Source organism: Pinus tabuliformis, chromosome 3_1, assembly GCF_031772625.1.
Source record: "Pinus tabuliformis cultivar Carrire ecotype Pingquan chromosome 3_1, CPIR1, whole genome shotgun sequence".
Lineage (NCBI taxonomy): Eukaryota > Viridiplantae > Streptophyta > Pinopsida > Pinales > Pinaceae > Pinus > Pinus tabuliformis.
In genome coordinates, this window is record NC_142301.1 from 33114131 (window position 1) to 33131510 (window position 17380).

The window sequence follows — 17380 nt, forward strand, 5'->3', positions numbered from 1 at the left end:
TTACCGAGCTTGAAAAAGTAGAAAAAGGAGCTCGTTTCGTCGCTTGAGTTGCACCAACACCTGTTGTCATACCAAAAACAGCGTAAAACCCATTTTGATATAAATATATTCAAAAATACACTTAAAAGACATTATTTTAACCCAAAAAATAATATTTTTAATGCAATTTAGGTCAAAAAATGCTATAAAATAGTGAAATGGTAAAAAACAAATTCACTTTTTACTTTTCACCTTGTGAGTTTACCATTGGAGGGTTTTGGGTGCAAACTTCAACCGCTGATTGTGATCAATCCAGGAAAGCAATCGAGCCGCCGTCTGGAGCAGGTAAGAGGTCTTGTCCTTAGCTTCATTTTCATTCCATTTTTTCAGCTTTTCATCCACAGACGGATCCCCTGCAAGGGGATTTGCAAAATTTAGGGTTGCGCCATTGGCGCGGGTTTCCCGCTCGGGATCGCGCCAATGGGATTATTTTCCCAAAGGGGGCGCGACATTGGTGCGACTGTTTTGAAAACAGTCGCGCCAACCGCGCGACCTAATTTTCCCATGGATTTAACCATTGATTTTGCAATTTTCCTTTAATTTTGGTTTCACCAGTGATCTAATGATGATATTTTTGACTTTATGGTTGCAGGGATTCGTCAAAATGGTTGTAGAATGGAGAGAAAGAGAGCATGATGCTATAGATGCTATGGCACTAGAAGATGAAGCCTGCATGGATGCTTTGAGAGACTGCGGCTTAAAGAAGTTTTTCCTTACCTCCTATTTGCGTGCACAACCGAAGCTAATATGATTCATCGTGGATGCTTGGGACATAGAGGATCAGGTATTCCGCTTGAAAGATCAGACATTGGAGCTGGATGTTTCCGATGTCTATTTTATCACTGGATTGTCGCGGAGAGGTGCACGACCCATCTTGACCGGAAGTAGGCCTTCCGGGGAAAATATGGGGGAGGTGATGGAACGGGTTTGTCCTGGGGCACAGTTTGGATCAAACAGTGCCAAAGTAGATATTGTCACAGTTCCAGACCTAGTGCTACGAGTGATACTATTCACTATCACACGGACGGCTGGGGTACAGGCGCCCCACGAGGCCAGCAAGAATCATTTACTACTGGCAACCGAGTGTCTCCACCCTACGCTGTTTGACTGGGCCACAGCAGTGACTACAAACATCAAGAGGCAGCTTACGAAGTGTAAGCGTGGGGATAACAAACAGTTCGGGTATGGATCCATTGTAGTATCCTTCTTCTTGGAGCGACTGCCACTTTTTCGGATTCAGGGAGGTATAGTGGCAGATCCAGTGCCACGAGAACCGAGGTTGGCTCAATGGGCAGCACTCATGCCCAGAGGAGGAGGGGGCCAGCAGATGGCCTAGAGGCCCGAGTTCTTCATATGGCTTCGTCACCAGATGATCGTTATAGAGGACTGGCCCTATGTGGGCACCGATTTTACTGGAGACCCAGATCTCCCATTGCCTGTGGGAGAAGACTGGGATGAGGAGCTTGGTAAGAACTCTTTGTGTTTTTGATGTTTTTTATGTATTTAATTTTTTTTGTAATACATGCCTGTCTCTGACAACAGCTATATATATGTATACAGATGTTGGTGCAGAGCGACCAGCTGATCTGTCTCACACAGCACGAAGGGTACAACCCGCGGCCGACCCTCAGGTAGAGGGTGGTGTGGGTGATGAGCTAGTACAGAACCTTGAGGCACTCACTCGAGGGATTCCAGACTATGCCAGATTGGCAGATGTGCCCTTCGCGTACCAGAGGCACACAGTGGGAGTACCAACTCGCGTCCATCGTCTGCTGAGACGTTTGGTGCGAGCGGTGACATGCTATCATGAGCATCACCGTGATTAGACGCCTAGGTTTCATTTTTGCATATTTTTGAGAGACATGTTGTCTGCGGCCATATGAGATTCGGACATGTATTATTTTTTTGGATTATGTAATGCGCGCGGCGCAAACATTATGATACACACGTATATATATGCATATGCCTATGGTTTATTATTGTGTTTTCATGTGCTTGCTTGTATAATGTTTTGATTACAAATTACGCAAATGTCTATCTAATACATGATTAGCCAATGCATCAGATAATGTGTTTAATTGTCGTGGAATATGTTGATATGTGATAAAATCAAAGTTCCTTTCTAACAATCTCACACGTAAATACAACCTTAGAATGCGACGGTCTCTGACGGAATATTTCCCGTTGAGTTGGTGGATGACAAGTTGAGAGTCCAGGTTCACTACCAATGCACGAATGCCGAGATTAATTGCTTCAGCAAGTAGCTCGATTACAGCACAATATTCGGCGACATTGTTAGTGGTACGACCCAAACACACTCCTTGAAAATCTATCAGCTCGCCATGAGGATCATAGATCACCCACGCCACAGAGGACAAGTTGCGAGTACTGCGGCAGGCACCATCAGCGAAACCAACATAAGGTGCATCAGACATCTGCACAAGAAGCGAAAGACACAATAAGTGGAAGTTACGCCTTTAAAACTGACACACATACATACAACACACTTGCTAGAGTACATGTATGTACAAAATAAAATGTACAAGCATCATGCATAGTACTTTTTCAAATACAGCCCGTTTCGGGGCTTCCCAAGAGGGTTCCCTTCATAATCAATTAGCTCGTAGGCCCCTTTTTGCAAAACTTTCTTGACAATGTAAGGGCCTAGCCACATAGACTCGAGCTTTCCTGCTCCTAATTTATCCTTTGCCTGATCGTAGAGCAGGACTAAATCTCCCTCAACAAAAGAACGTGGATGTACAGTCTGATCGAAGTGAGTCTTGACTCACTTCTTTTGTGTTTCGATGGCCAAAGAGGCCAGGCGACGGGTCTCATCTAGCCGTTCCAGGTAAAGAAGGCATTCTTCTAACGGAGTAGTGTTGGGAAGTAGCTCAACAACCAATTTTAATGAAGGGATTTCACATTCGATTGGAAGGGTAGCCTCTAGTCCATAAACTAGTTGAAATGGAGTGAAACCAGTGGCGTCCTTCACGGAGGTTCGGTAGGCCCACAAGGCAGGGAACAACATCAAATGCCAGTTAGACTTATGCATGCCAACAGTCCGCTGAAGCATGGTAACCAAAATTTTATTGACAGCTTCAACTTGGCCATTGGACTGAGGGTAGTATGGAGTTGAACTATCGTGCTGCAAGCCTAGCTAGGTTGTTAATTCCGACATCATATGATTACGGAAATGCTTCCCGTGATCAATGACGATGGCTTGAGGGACGCTGAATCACGAGATAACATGGTTGAATAAAAATTGCACCGTTGTGTGACCGTCTTCAGTTAATGTAGGCATCGCCTCGGCCCATTTAGTAAAGTAATCGACGGCAACGATAATAAACCCATGCCCCCCGGCCGAGCGAGGGTTACAGGTCATATAATCAATGCCCCATTTGGAAAAAGGGCCGACGGTGACAACAGGGTGCAATGGAGCAGGAGGCGCTCGCATCTTCCGCTGGTATATCTGGCACTCATGACAAGAGCGGATGGCAAGAATGCAATCCTTAAAGATAGAGGGCCAAAAGTAGCCAGCACGGAGGATTTTTTGGGCAGTGGCATATCCGGACATGTGACCACCACAGGCACCAGAGTGGCAGTCATTCAAGACCCGCTCAGCTTCCTCGAGAGTTAAACATCGGCGGAGAACAGAGTCGGCGCCGAGGCGATAGAGTGTGTCACCAATGATACGGTATGGTTGAGACTGATGACGAATCCTTCGCCGAGCGTCTTTGGACACGCCAGGGCGAAAGGAGGACGTTTGCAGATATATAATGATATCCCCGTACCAGGGGTCGAGGGTGCTAATGAGAAACAAAGTTTCATCCAGAATTTGATCCTCTGTGTGAGAGGGCGGGGAAGAAGATGGCAAAGAGCAAAGTAACTCAACAAAGACAAGGGATTTCTTGGACTTGGCAGTGGTAAATTCCAAGTCGAACTCTTGGAGGATGACAATCCACTTTGAGTACTTGCCCCCCAGCAACTGGCGTGACAAAATATACTTCATGGGGTTGCAATCAGAAATCACGATAGTGGTGAGCAGCAGAATATAATGACGGAAACGTTGGACAGCACAAACGACGGCCAAAGCCAACTTCTCGACATAGGCATATCGAGTTTCTGTATCTAAAAGATTGCGGCTGAGATAATATATAACATGTTCAGTGCCATCATCGTCAGCTTGAATGAGAACCATGTCGATAGTGGTGTCGGCGGCGGCCAAATACAGAGTATAGTCACGATGATAGTTCGGAGACCCTTGAGACGCTCAAAAGATTCCTGAGCCATGGTATCCCAATGAAAAGGGACATCTCGCTTTAGTAATCGTGTGAACCTTTGGCCACCTCAGCATAGTTTGGAATGAAACGTCGTAGAAAATTTGCTTTACCCTGCAAGCTTTGCAATTGATGTAAAGAAGCAGGGGGAGGAAGATTCACTATAGCTTCGACTTTAAGGGGATCCAAACGGATGCCCTCTCGGGAGACGACAAACCCGAGAAGTCGGCTGGATTCAACGCAGAAGACACATTTGTGAGGATTAAGTCTGATTCGGTAGTATCGACAGCGAAGAAAGATCTCGCGAAGGTGAGTAGGGTGGTCCTGACGTTTGGCTGAATGAGCTGGAAGATCATCCAGGTATGGCTGTACAATGTGTCGAATGTCATGAAAAGCATAGGACATTGCACGTTGGAAGGTAGCACCGGCATTTTTGAGACCGAAAGGGAGCTTCTTATAGGCAAAAGTGCCCCATGGACAGATAAAGGCGGTTTTGTGTTGATCAGCGGGAGCGATATTGATCTGGTTATAGCCAGAAAAACCGTCCATAAAAGAGTACATTTCACTTCCGGCACACTCGTCAATAATTTGATCAATGAATGGTGTGGGAAAATTATCTTTAGGACAGGCTCGATTTATATCACGATAATCGACACAAACACGGATTGTACCTTGTTTTTTAGTCACAGGTACGATATTGGAAACCCAATCTGTGAGCAGGATAGGATAAATAAAACCAGCTTTAAGAAGCTTCTCTACTTCGGCCTTAATAGCTGTAGCCTTTTGGGGGTGTACGAGGCGTAAACGTTGACGAACAGGCTTAGCACCTGGGTACGTGATTACCTCATGCACCACTATGCTGGGATCAATGCCAGGCATTTCTTCATAGGACCATGCAAAGACGTCACGAAATTCGCGAAAAAGGTTGGAATAAATTTGAATCTCCTCCGGAGTACAAGTGACTCCAATGTGAAGATGCTTGACAATCCCTGGCTTGACAGAGATGTCGATGGGTTGGGTTTGCGTAATGTTCACCATATTTCCTTCAGAGGACACTTGATAAACTTGGATAGGTGTTTGAAGGATTTGAGATGGGAGACAAGGAGCAAACCTCTCAAAACAAGTAAGCATATCCTTCTGGGCAGGTAGAAACGAGGAACAATGGTGAAAATCATGCCAAGGAGGTTCCTCGAGAGACATAGTCTCAATAATCGCTTCGTCAGAAGGGAATGTTTCTTTTAAAGGGTCCGAAGAAGTCTCATCTAGAAGCCCTGAGGATGGAGCTAATGAGTGGAGAACCTTGCTCGAAGGAGCAAATTCAGAAGAGGGAGCCGATGCAGCAATGATTTCGACATAGTTGAGCTCGACAGGACTCAACGGCATCTGGTCGCCCCACGAATCTACTTGGTCTGTGGGAGGGATGATCCACGGATCAGAACAAGTAGTAATCATATTGACAGAAGCGACGTTAGGAGGGGGGAGCGGAAAAACACCCATAAGGGCGGGATCTTTGAAAAGTCCGGCTCCCAGACTCTCAGATAAATTTGAGGTATGCTCCACAAAAGGGATGTTGCCTTCCGAAGAGGAAGCGAAGAATGATAGCTGGTCTACGGTAATGATCTTCCCTTGATGAGGGAAACGGATGATACGAAACAAAGATGAAGCTACAGCTTTCATCGCGTATATCCAGCTACGTCCGAGAAGGAGGTTGTAGGTAAGAGTAGCATCAACAACTTCAACTTCCATTTCGACCATCTTCCCTTCCAAAGAGATGGGCAAACGTTGGAGTATACCATAAGGACGAGATGCTCTTCCATCAAAAGCTTCCAAGGTTGTGGGAGACTGGCTCAGCGTTGGAGATCCAATAGCTTTCCAACAGGCCACAGACATGATGCAAGTAGAAGCACCTTCATCAATGACTGTACGATGAATCGTTTTGGAATCAATAATAACCTGTATAAGGAATGCGATTTGGGGAGGCAGTCTCTGCGTATGGCGTTCTAAGTCAAAATTAATTAAATCCGAGTCGGCCAGGTCTATGCCACCGATAGCGGATAGCAAGGACTTCCTCTGAGAAGGGCAGCTCTGGAGAACTTCTAAAGTGGACATAGCCGATGGAGTCTGAGCTAAGTCCTCAACGATATTGTAGTGCTGTGCAGCACGGGCATTTGGGTTGTAAGAAGATTTCCGGAGTACTCCTTTTGGAGGGGGTCGAAGAGGTGTCTCAGTACTAGGTTTCTCGATGTGGAGCGGACCTGAACTGAATGGAGGAGCACCAGAGGGGATCTCAGGCTCTTTCCCGGCAGATGGCAGATAATCTTTCGTTCGAGTACTGATATTGACAGGTATCGTTCCAGCCATAAACGCTTGAGAACCGAAGGAAGAGGGAGGCTGAGAGGGGTCAGCCACCATTTGAGTTTTTTGAGTTTGTTGTGAGGGAAAGGGTTCTTTGAGCACTGCAGGAGTCCCGAGGGCGCCTTTCAACAACCGACTAACTTCGGACCGCCTAGGGCAGTCTTTGGTATAGTGATCCTCATCACAGATGAGACAAGGATACTTGGGTTTGCGCTTGGCACCGTCCTCAGGCGGAGGTTTAGGGGAGTCCTATTTAGGTTGATCTGGCTTATTCTTCACTTTCCCTTTCTTCTTTCCTTTCGAGGCTTTGTCTGCCGTGGTGGACTGGACGGCATTGACCTCGGAAGTAATATTCGAAGTGGGTGTTACCTGAGAAGTAGGTTCACTCGAAGCACTTGATTTTTGCTTCCCAGGGTTCGCGGGATTTTTCTTTGAGGACGAATTAACAGAACCAATAATACCGTCAACAGTTGGCGTTGGCGGGGCTTTGGATGTCCCTGGTCTCGGGGCGTCAAGCAAATAATCATACAATGTTCCTGACTGTGAATAAACCAAGTCGAGGTACTGAGCGCGCGCAATAGCTTGCTCTTCAGTGACGCACGTCCCCAAGGCAATGTCCCGAGCAATTGGAGGAACGAACGAAGTCGTAAACCAATCGGTAAGAAGTTGGTCGGGAATCCAAAATTTGATCATATGTCTACGCCGTCTCCATTCATGGATATGATCAGAGATATGCGTAGCCGTTGTCTGTCTTAAGGATTTCAGGAGGTGTGTACCCATTTCATATCGAATGGGCAACTGAAAATGAGTAAGAAATGCCATAGACAACGAGTTGAAATCCTGAAAGGATCCGTGATTGAGCTCAATATACCACTTAGCTACAGAGCCAGTGAGAGTCCTTTGAAAAAGGCGAAGTCGAATTGAATCATCAAGCCATGAATTGGATGAACACCAGAGGTGATAAGTCATGACATGAGCTTGTGGATCTTCATTAGCTTTACCATCGAATTTTGGACAGTCACCGGGAATTTTTGTTGGAACCGGAGGCCAATATGGATTATGGAGAATAGGATCATTGGTCAATTTGGACACATCCGATAATTCTAAAGTCGCTAAGAAAGGTAATTGAGGATTGAAGGACATCTGGGGCTGCTGGTGGGATGAAACACCAGGGTTCCAACCTACTGGCAGTTGCCCCCAAGGGCTTGGTCCGGACGGATTTGGCTCCATAGGGTTTTGTCCGTAGGGATTTGGGTTCTGCCCCCCAGCGTTCCATGGATTACCAAACGGTCCTGCAGGAGCACCATATGGTTGCGGATAATTTTGATAAGGATTCGCCTGCGATTGTTGGTAATTTTGATATGGGGCAAACAAAGGTTGCCCTTGAGGTTGCTGGTAACCATACGGCGGCTGGACTCCAAACTGAGTTTGAGAAATAGGTGGAGTTTGATAGACTGGTTGGGATTGAACTCCAACTTGCATTTGAAGACCGGATGGGGTCCAGCCTGGGTCAAAAAACCGGATTGAGCAGTGCCAGAAGGATGTCCTGAAGGTTGGGCTATCTGGCCAGAAGGATGACCTTGTTGATATTGAGGTTGGCCTTCTTGCCCAGAAGGTTGTACCTACAGGGAGTGGAGTTGTTGTTGCACAGGTGAAGGTTGTCCTAAAGGACCAGATGGCTGAGTGGGCTGGGCAGTTGGTTGGCCTGATTGGATTTGAGGTTGACCGACTTGCCCAGAAGGTTGACTATACTGGACGGTAGGCTGACCATGTGGTTGAGCAGCTTGTCCAGATATTGGACCATACTGGACATTGGATTGGTTTGGGTTAACATATGATTGACCAATTTGTCCAGTAGGATAACCTTGCTGGATACCAGGTTGGGCTTGTTGAACAGAAGATTGACCTGGGTTACCAGAAGGTTGAACAAAAGAGGGGAAAAACGGACCACCAGCGGCAAAAGGGTTTCCCTGGAAGGATTGCCCTTGTTGGTCTTGATGAGGTGGTCTTGGGGATTGCGCAGACGATACTTGGCCACCATGAAAAGAGGTGGAGCCCCAATCAATTGACAACGGAACTGAAATCTCAACAATCGGTTGAGACGGCAAATATCGATCGTATGGCCCCTCTGGTGGGACGTTTGATGTAGGATCGAAGACTCCGAATAAAGAAGCCGAAGGACGACTAAAAATAGGAGTCGAAGAAGCCACACATACCGTTGGAGCGGTTGTGGTTGAGGTGACAGACGTACTGCGACTTTGTGGAGTGAAAGGCTCCGTGGTGGGAAAAGCGAGTTGTGACCAAATAGAACCCGTGAAAGGAGTTCCAGAGGGCATAACATCTCTTAATGCTTTATAGCCTGGAGGTAGGTTCCCAGTAGTAGGAGTGCTACTAACAAGTGTAGGTTCCGTTGCGGTGGGAATTTCACCGCTCGTCGCAACGGATTCGTCAGTCGAAGTAGGGGATACGTCCTCCATGTCGGAAGAAACTGGTGGGGCTGGAACACGAGGAGAAGTGTATTCCCAAAAAGGGATACCGTCCTCAGAAGGTTCCCAAACAGGGTTCCAATGAAACTCGTAAGTCTCGTCGCCTGGAGCAAGAGAACTAATCGGTTGTATACTCGGAACAACAGAAAGAGTTGCACTCACAACCGGTATCTCGGAAGACGAAATTGGTAATTCCACCAGGATGGAACTTCACAAAATCCTAGGGAATCTAACGAGACTAAACCCTACTCAAACTAACGCAAATGTCAGGCCAAGGTAACTCCACATTGAACGAGAGCCAAAACTGATTGATCTTATTCATTAGGTAACTCATGTTTATATACAAAAATAAAAACGGATCAGTTCATCTTCTAGATGACTGTCCAGTTCACCCATCCGTTTCGGATTAGGTGTCAACATTCCCCCCCTTAATCTGAAGGGATGTTGGTGAGTCCAAGCATCGTTCTGAATCTTTCAAGCTTTTCTCTTCCAAGCGCTTTGGTGAAGATGTCTGCAATTTGCTCATTTGTGGAACAATGACGGAGATGGATTGTTTTGGCCTCAACATGATGTCGGATCAGATGATATTTAGTATTGATGTGCTTAGTACGATCATGGAACTTTGGATTCTTGGCCAACTTTATTGCAGATGTGTTATCAATCATGAGTGGAGTAGATTGTATTTGTTTTACTTGCAAATCTTTAAGAATTTTCCTGAGCCACACAATTTCTTTTGTTGCTTCAGCTGCTGCCACATATTCTGCTTCTATTGTGGAATCTGCTGGTACTGATTGTTTGCGTGATCTCCAGGAGACAGCTCCTGATCCAAGACTCATAGCATATCCTGAAGTAGATACCCCAGTTTCTTTGTCTTCGTCGAAGTCTGAATCAGAGTATCCAATCAAGTTGAATTCGTCCACCTGTGTATACTTGATTCCAAGGTCTTGAGTTCCCTTCAAGTACCTTAGAATTCTTTTTGCAGCAGACCAATGTCCCTCACAAGGCTTTTGCATAAACCTGGAGAGGATTCCAACAGCAAATGAAATGTCTGGTCTGGTAGTAGTGAGGTAGATGAGACTTCCTACAAGCTATCTATACTTTGTTGCATCCTCAAATTCCTTTCCTTCAATAGATGTGAGCTTCAAGTTTTGTTCCATTGGAGTAGAAAGGGGATTGCACTCTGTCATGCCAAATCTGTTTAACAAATCTCCAATGTATTTCTTTTGAGAAAGAAATATGGACTTTGGATGTTGGGTTACTTCAATGCCAAGATAGTAATGAACATAGCCCAAATCAGTCATTTCAAAAAATTTTCCTAATTCTTTCTTTATGGATGCAATATAGCTTTCATTATTCCCTGTCATTAAAAGATCATCTACATATACCACAAGATATACAACAATTTTGCCAACTTTCTTGACAAATAAAGTTGTATCATCAAGATCAAAATGTTTGAAGTTGAGTTTCAGAAGATGCTCAGTTAGTTTTTCATACCAGGCTCGTGGTGCTTGTTTGAGGCCATACAAGGACTTCACAAGTTTGCATACTTTGTGTTCATGTCCTTTCACAGCAAATCCTTCAGGCTAGGACATAAAAACATTCTCTTTTAGATCTCCATTCAAGAATGCAGTTTTTACATCCATTTGATGGACTTTCCAACCGTTCTGAGCAGCTAGTGCAAAGAGTGTCCGGATGGTGGCCCATTTTGCTGTGGGAGCAAAAGTTTCCTCATAATCGACCCCTTCCTTCTGTGCAAAACCTTTTGCCACAAGCCTAGCTTTGTGCTTGTCAAGTGAGCCATCAGCTTTGTACTTGTTCTTGTAGACCCACTTGCAGCCAATTGGTTTGGTTCCAAATGGAGGATCAACCAGCTTCCAAGTGCCATTCTTTATGAGGGCATCATACTCCTTCTGCATCGCTTCTTTCCATTTATCATGAGAAGCAGCTTCTTTGAAGGAAGTTGGTTCAAAATCTGTAGACAAGTTCAATTCACAATCGTAAGTAACATCCATATCAACAGGTGAATTAGAGTTATCTACATCACCTCCATCTTGTCGGTTTGAATTTCTGGTTCCTGTTTTTCCAATTTCATCAGGATGAACACTTTCAAGTGTCTTTGTCAGCCACTTTGGGGGACCTTTCTGAGATGGTCCAGGCTGTTCTGTTGATTGAGTTGGGACTGAATCAAGATTAAGTCTCCCAATTCTATCAATTACATCACTTAAAGCATCATCCGTTGTTGGAGTGTCATGCAGGGGAGATTGTTCTTCAGAAGGAGATTCCACATGTTGATCTAGTATAGGAATCCCCCCTTCAAGATGTGGAATCTGATTATCAAACTCTTGGAATGATTTCGGTTTTGTGAATCTATCCAAGCGATCAAGTTGCCGCTCAACAACACTGTCAGATTTGGATGATTCAAGAAAAATGACATCTCTAGATAAAACAAACTTTTTATTTACTTCATCATAAAGGCAGTATGCTTTAGATGTGTTTGAATACCCCAGGAAGATACACTTACGACTTCTAGCACCAAGTTTGTTTCTGTTATCACTGAAAATTCTGTTGCCAAAAATTGCTCAGACTAGCTTAAGGACAAAGTGTTTTCGCAGCGCATAAATCCTTTAGCAGTTTCGCAGCGCAACCTGTTTTAGTGATTTCGTAGCGTGCTACGAAATTGGGGATTTGTTCGAATCCATAGCAACTGTCATGCAAAATAGTTCTGGGGTGGATGCATTTTACAGGTGGCATGTTCTCAAGCTCCTGCATGTATGCTTGTCATCAGTTCTAAATCTGAAGGGAAATATTACAGGTGAAGGAGTGTTTTGAGTGGGATGGTGACTTTTATGCTTTGCATCCACCACTGTTGCCAAGCAGAGACAAGGGAAAAGTCTGAAGTGTTGCAGCCGCAAAACAACCTAATCCCCAAAGGTGCAGATATAACAAGATACAGGGACTACTTTAAGGACCTTGGTAAGAATGAAAGGGTTGAAGTGATTGCACTGCCGAGTTCCTTAGTGCAGCGTTCTGTTTTTCAAGATGCACCAGATTTGTTGGTTTCTTTAGATGCTCTGAAGGCACCATCTCATCATAGGGGAAAAGTATGAACCAACATTATATGGCAATTTGCTTGGGAGTCTTCCCCTTTCTTTGGAGGCATCAATGCTTGTCATTAAGTCTGGTCAGTGTGGGTTTCTTAGAGAGGGTGCAATAATTGGTTCATTGATGGATGCACAACCAATGCCTATCATACAACCATTTGGGCAGCAATCTTTGTTCAATAAATATGTGGACAGCTATTACAATGATGCTAATGGATCTGTTGGTTCTTCATATCATACAAAGACACTTATGGCAAATTTTTGTACAATTCTGTTTTGGCAACGGATTTTGAAGGACAAGCATCGATTGCAACGACTCATTCAAGTGGCTGGCAATGAGATCTTCACAACTCAGACACATGATTTTGCTTCAATTGCTCCTAGACTTGAGCAGGAGTGGTCTTCTTTCCACCATTTGGTGCCGTCATCACTTCATGCTATTGCTGAGACATGCCCAAGTTTCTCTGCATTTTGGAAGGTCCACCATTGTATTACAATGATTATGATCTCAAGCACACATGCTTTCTCTCTCCAGGACAACTTGAAGCAAACTTGAGTTTTGCCGTTGGCACTGAACTAGCAGATGATATTGTTACAGATGTTTGTATTCAGGCTTCATATGTTGACTCAGGGTCCTTGAATACTTCAAGTATAAGAAATGGGAGCACCCAAAAGAAGCTGATGAAGTTTTGGTTAAATATGAGGCTAGACTGGAGGACGGAACTGCTGTATCAAAATCAGAGGAGGGTGTGGAGTTTTATGTGAAGGATGGATATTTCTGTCCAGCTTTTGCCATAGCTGTCAAAACAATGAAGAAGGGAGAAAAAGTATTGTTGACAGTGAAGCCTCAGTATGGTTTTGGACATCAAGGACGTGAAGCAATTGGAAATGATGTAACCGCGCCACCAAATGCAACATTGTTTGTGGATCTTGAGCTTGTGTCTTGGAAGGTTGTCGATGAAATTACTGATGATAAGAAAGTGCTGAAGAAAATCCTGAAGCAAGGAGAAGGTTATGAACGACCTAATGATGGGGCAGTGGTCAAAGTGAAATACACGGGGAAGTTAGAGGATGGCACCATATTTGAGGAAAAGGGATCTGATGAAGAACCATTCGAGTTTATGGCTGGAGAAGAAGCAGTCGAAGCCCTTGAAGGTCACTTGTAATCTCAACAATGCAGCTTGTAAACTCAAATTGAAAGACTATATACAAGCAGAAAAATTATGTACAAAGGTTTTGGAGATTGAATCGCAAAACGTTAAGGCTTTATATAGAAGAGCACAAGCATATATTCAGACAGCAGATTTGGAGCTCGCAGAGCTGGACATAAAGAAAGCACTCGAGATTGACCCCAACAATAGGGATGTGAAGCTCGAGTACAGGGCTCTTATAGAGAAACTCTAGAGTACAATAGCAAGTAAATAAAAAAAAAACATTATTCATGTGCTCGATTTTCTGATAACAAAAGGTATCAAGGACTGTGATTCAAATGCCTCCGGTGAAATTAGTGGTGCTTTCGAAACCTACTTTTCAGTAGCTAAGCGAATAGGTTTATACTTGGCACGCATATGTCACAAAGAATGAGCTTTCACAAAGAATGCTTGAGGATCACATGGAATGAGTGAAGAGGCCAAATGATGGTAAGGATCTGATTGCCACAAGGCCGCCGTTATTGGTGACACCGGGGACCCATTAAAATATACATCGGGGCCACCTCTAAACATTCTTTGGTGATTAAAGGTCTTATTGAAGATCTCAAGGCGATGATGTCAGCTCCACCGTTGTCTGAGGTTCTTCAGGCTCTTTATGATGATAAGAGCGTTTCTCAGGATTAAAATGCTTGTATGAGTGTGAATTCCTCTCATGAAGTAGAAGCTACGACAAACAGTGGTTTTGATCAGCCTAGTCTACCAGCAGTCCCTTCCAGTGGTAATGTAACGCATCTTAGTGTGGTTGGGAGAGGTGTGTAACGTACAACACCGGTTCCAGTTGATGTCTCAAAACCAGAACCACCCGCCTACGCCTAAAGGATTATTTCCTTTGTTTTCAAGGGAGAATACGCTTATTGTTTCAAATGCACAGCTTGTAAAAAGACCAACAAGACCTACTAATTTAGGATTAAACTCACTGCTTCATCCCTCTTTAATGGATTTTACAGTTTCTGAGCCAGAGTTTTTAAAAGATTCGTCAGAATATCAGAAGTTAGAGGTTTGTCAGTTACCAACTCTCTATTTCAATGAAACTGCAGTAGTTGAATGTTCTCAAAGTTTTTCTACGACTGATGATGGTTCCCCTTCAGAAAGCACAATAATAACAAATGAGTATCTTGTAAAAAGATGGAGTTTCCTATATCAAATGTTGGAGATGCATCAAAGCCTGAGATGTCCTCTATTTCTGACAATTTAAGGAGCACTCTAAAGGTTTGACATCCATGAGATTTTCTCAATCTTAATAGGTAAAGTGTTCTGAGATGATGCACAATAAGCTGCAAAACTTCTTGGAGAATTTGAAACAAGATTTTAGGTCTGAACTGAAGGAGAGGGAAATCAAAAATAATGGTGACTGCAAATTCCACTGGTAATATTCAGTTGATAAAGATTTTGGGTTGAAGCTATGTTTTTTAAATTACACAGCAGTTTCGTAGCGCGCTACGAAACTGCTGTAGGTGGTGATTTTAAACGCAGAGCAGCTATTGTGATACTGTGAGCGGGAGTTTTGAAAGAGAGACACCTGTCCATCAATACAACCTACAGCACATCAGAAACATGGCAGCGTTCCATACCTGGGGTTATTAAAGAGCTGGGAACATGCTGCTACATTTTCGAAGAGTGGTGGAAGACAAGGACCGGGAAAACAGGGGTTCTATCCTAATATTATTGAATCATCAACGCATCCAGCATCCAATGCTAACCTGGAACATTGAATCCTCATCTCATGCTATCACAGCCGCTTCCAGAAAGAGAGCAGATGTCAAAGAATGAAGTTCATTGTAATTAAAGCCATCAAAGCTACCGCTGTAGTAATCCACTTGGCAGAGAACGAGTCTTAATTGTAATAAATGCTATGTCCAGCATGATGTAGAATTAGGATCTTATTTGCTTTAGGATTCCAGCGCTGTCAATTAGTGGTCAGCTGTAATTATTAGTTAGTTAAAAGTTAGTAGGTGTCATCATAGGTAATTATTGAGCTTCCCTCACGCTGGAGGAGGGAGCTCGAATCAGGTAGAGTAAGCATTCTATATAGAGCTGAAAGATGAATGTAAAGGGGGTTGGATGTTTTGATAAAGACAAGACTATTTTGGTTTATGTATAGCAGATTTCAGTAATGCAAATGACTGTTGTTTCTTCTCAGGATTCACAATAGATCTAATGGTTCAAATGTATGATGGTTTATTCTCTTTAGTGTTCTTTTACAGTTTTGTTACTGCATAATCACTCAGAACTCATGTGTCATGCTCTGACTTCCTGTATGCCTTGGCAAACTGTGTTTTATGTAAGTTATGTTTGAACATTAGATGTAAAGTGCCCTGATTTCTATGAAAGGATAGTGTTTTTTGTTTGTTGAGATGTGTGAGACTCCATAAGCCCAATGGGAATCACTTTGATATTTGTCCAGCCAGCTTATTTTTCATGTGTTTTTTAAGAGTTAGCCATCTTTCCTTGTCATTAGTCAATATTCATAGTCTGTGAGAGAGCCCTCTCTGACTAAGGAGGCTAAGCCTTAGTCTAAAGCCTAGTTTGAAATAGTTACACAGAATCTTGCTGATTGGCAGCCTTCAGTGCTTGATTTTGTGATAACAGTTTCTATGTACCTTTGGTATTAAAGCATAACAGGTGGAACCAAATATCCTGAGATGTTTTACCGAAGGAACATGTCCATACCACAATTCATAAGGAGTCTTGTTTCTTATAGCACTAGATGGACATCTATTCTTTATATATGCAGCACATAGAACAGCATCAGCCCAAAACATTGTCTTTACATTTTTGAAGAAAAGCATGGATCGTACCATATTCAAAATTGTTCTGTTCATTCTATCAGCTACACCATTTTGTTGAGGATTATAAGGCACAGTTGTTTGATGTTTAATCCCATGTTGGCGAAGATAGTGTTCAAATTCATTTGATTTATATTCTTTTCCATTATCAGTGCGAATAGACCCAATATGAGATTGTGCATCATTTTCAATCCATTTATGAAAATTCTTGAATGTTTGAAAAGCATCAGATTTGTTCTTCAAAAAATAAACCCAACACATTCTGGTGTAATCATCAATAAATGTCATGATATATTTATTTCCATTTGCAGAAGGAACAGGCATTGGACCACATAAATCTGAATGAATAAGTTCAAGCTTCCTATGTGCTCTTGAATGTGAATCATGAAAAGACTATTTGCTATGCTTTCCTAGAATGCAAGCATCACATTGTTTATGTTTTCTAGGAATTGTAGGCAAACCAGCAACACCATTTTTCTTCAACAAGCGGAGACTATCATAGTTTAAATGTCCAAATCTAGCATGCCATAATAAACTTGATGGAAGCGCATCTTCTTCATGATGAGAAATATATGAGAAATGTTGTGCATGAGTAGAGGTTCCTTGCAGTTTAAGAAGTCTTTCTTCTTCTATACCCCTCATGACAAGTGAGTGGTCAGATGCCTTTCTTACCTCAAGCTTGCCATCAAACATGTGAATGGAGTGACCTTGCTGGCGGATGTGGACCAGGGACAGCAAGTTTCTCTTGAGCTGTGGGAGATATAGAACATGATCCAGAAGAAAGTCTGGAAGACCAGGCAGTTTAAGCCTGATTGTGCCAAGCCCTGATGGCTTGATTTTTTACTGATCTGCAAAGTATACTGCTCCATCAACATTGTCAGTGAAATCTTCAAAGAAATCTTTCCTATGAGTCATATGACAGGTTGCTCCTGAATCAAGCAACCAGTCATTTTTCGAAGAAGTAAGTGAAGCATTAAACAGATCTTCATTTACTCCAATGTTACATTGTGCCTCAATATAGTGAGCGGATTCAGGTGCTTTACCTTTGTCTGTGTCATCAATTTTACCTTTCTGTTGATTTCTTCTCTGCTCAATCTTGTCCCATGGTAGCTTGCATGTAGAAGC

General features: G+C 43.4%; 1 pseudogene; it reads left to right on the forward strand.

Moving 5' to 3' along the window:
• The first annotated feature begins 12508 nt into the window (after positions 1-12508).
• On the forward strand, positions 12509-13662 carry LOC149185624 (70 kDa peptidyl-prolyl isomerase pseudogene; annotated as a pseudogene).
• Positions 13663-17380: the final 3718 nt, after the last annotated feature.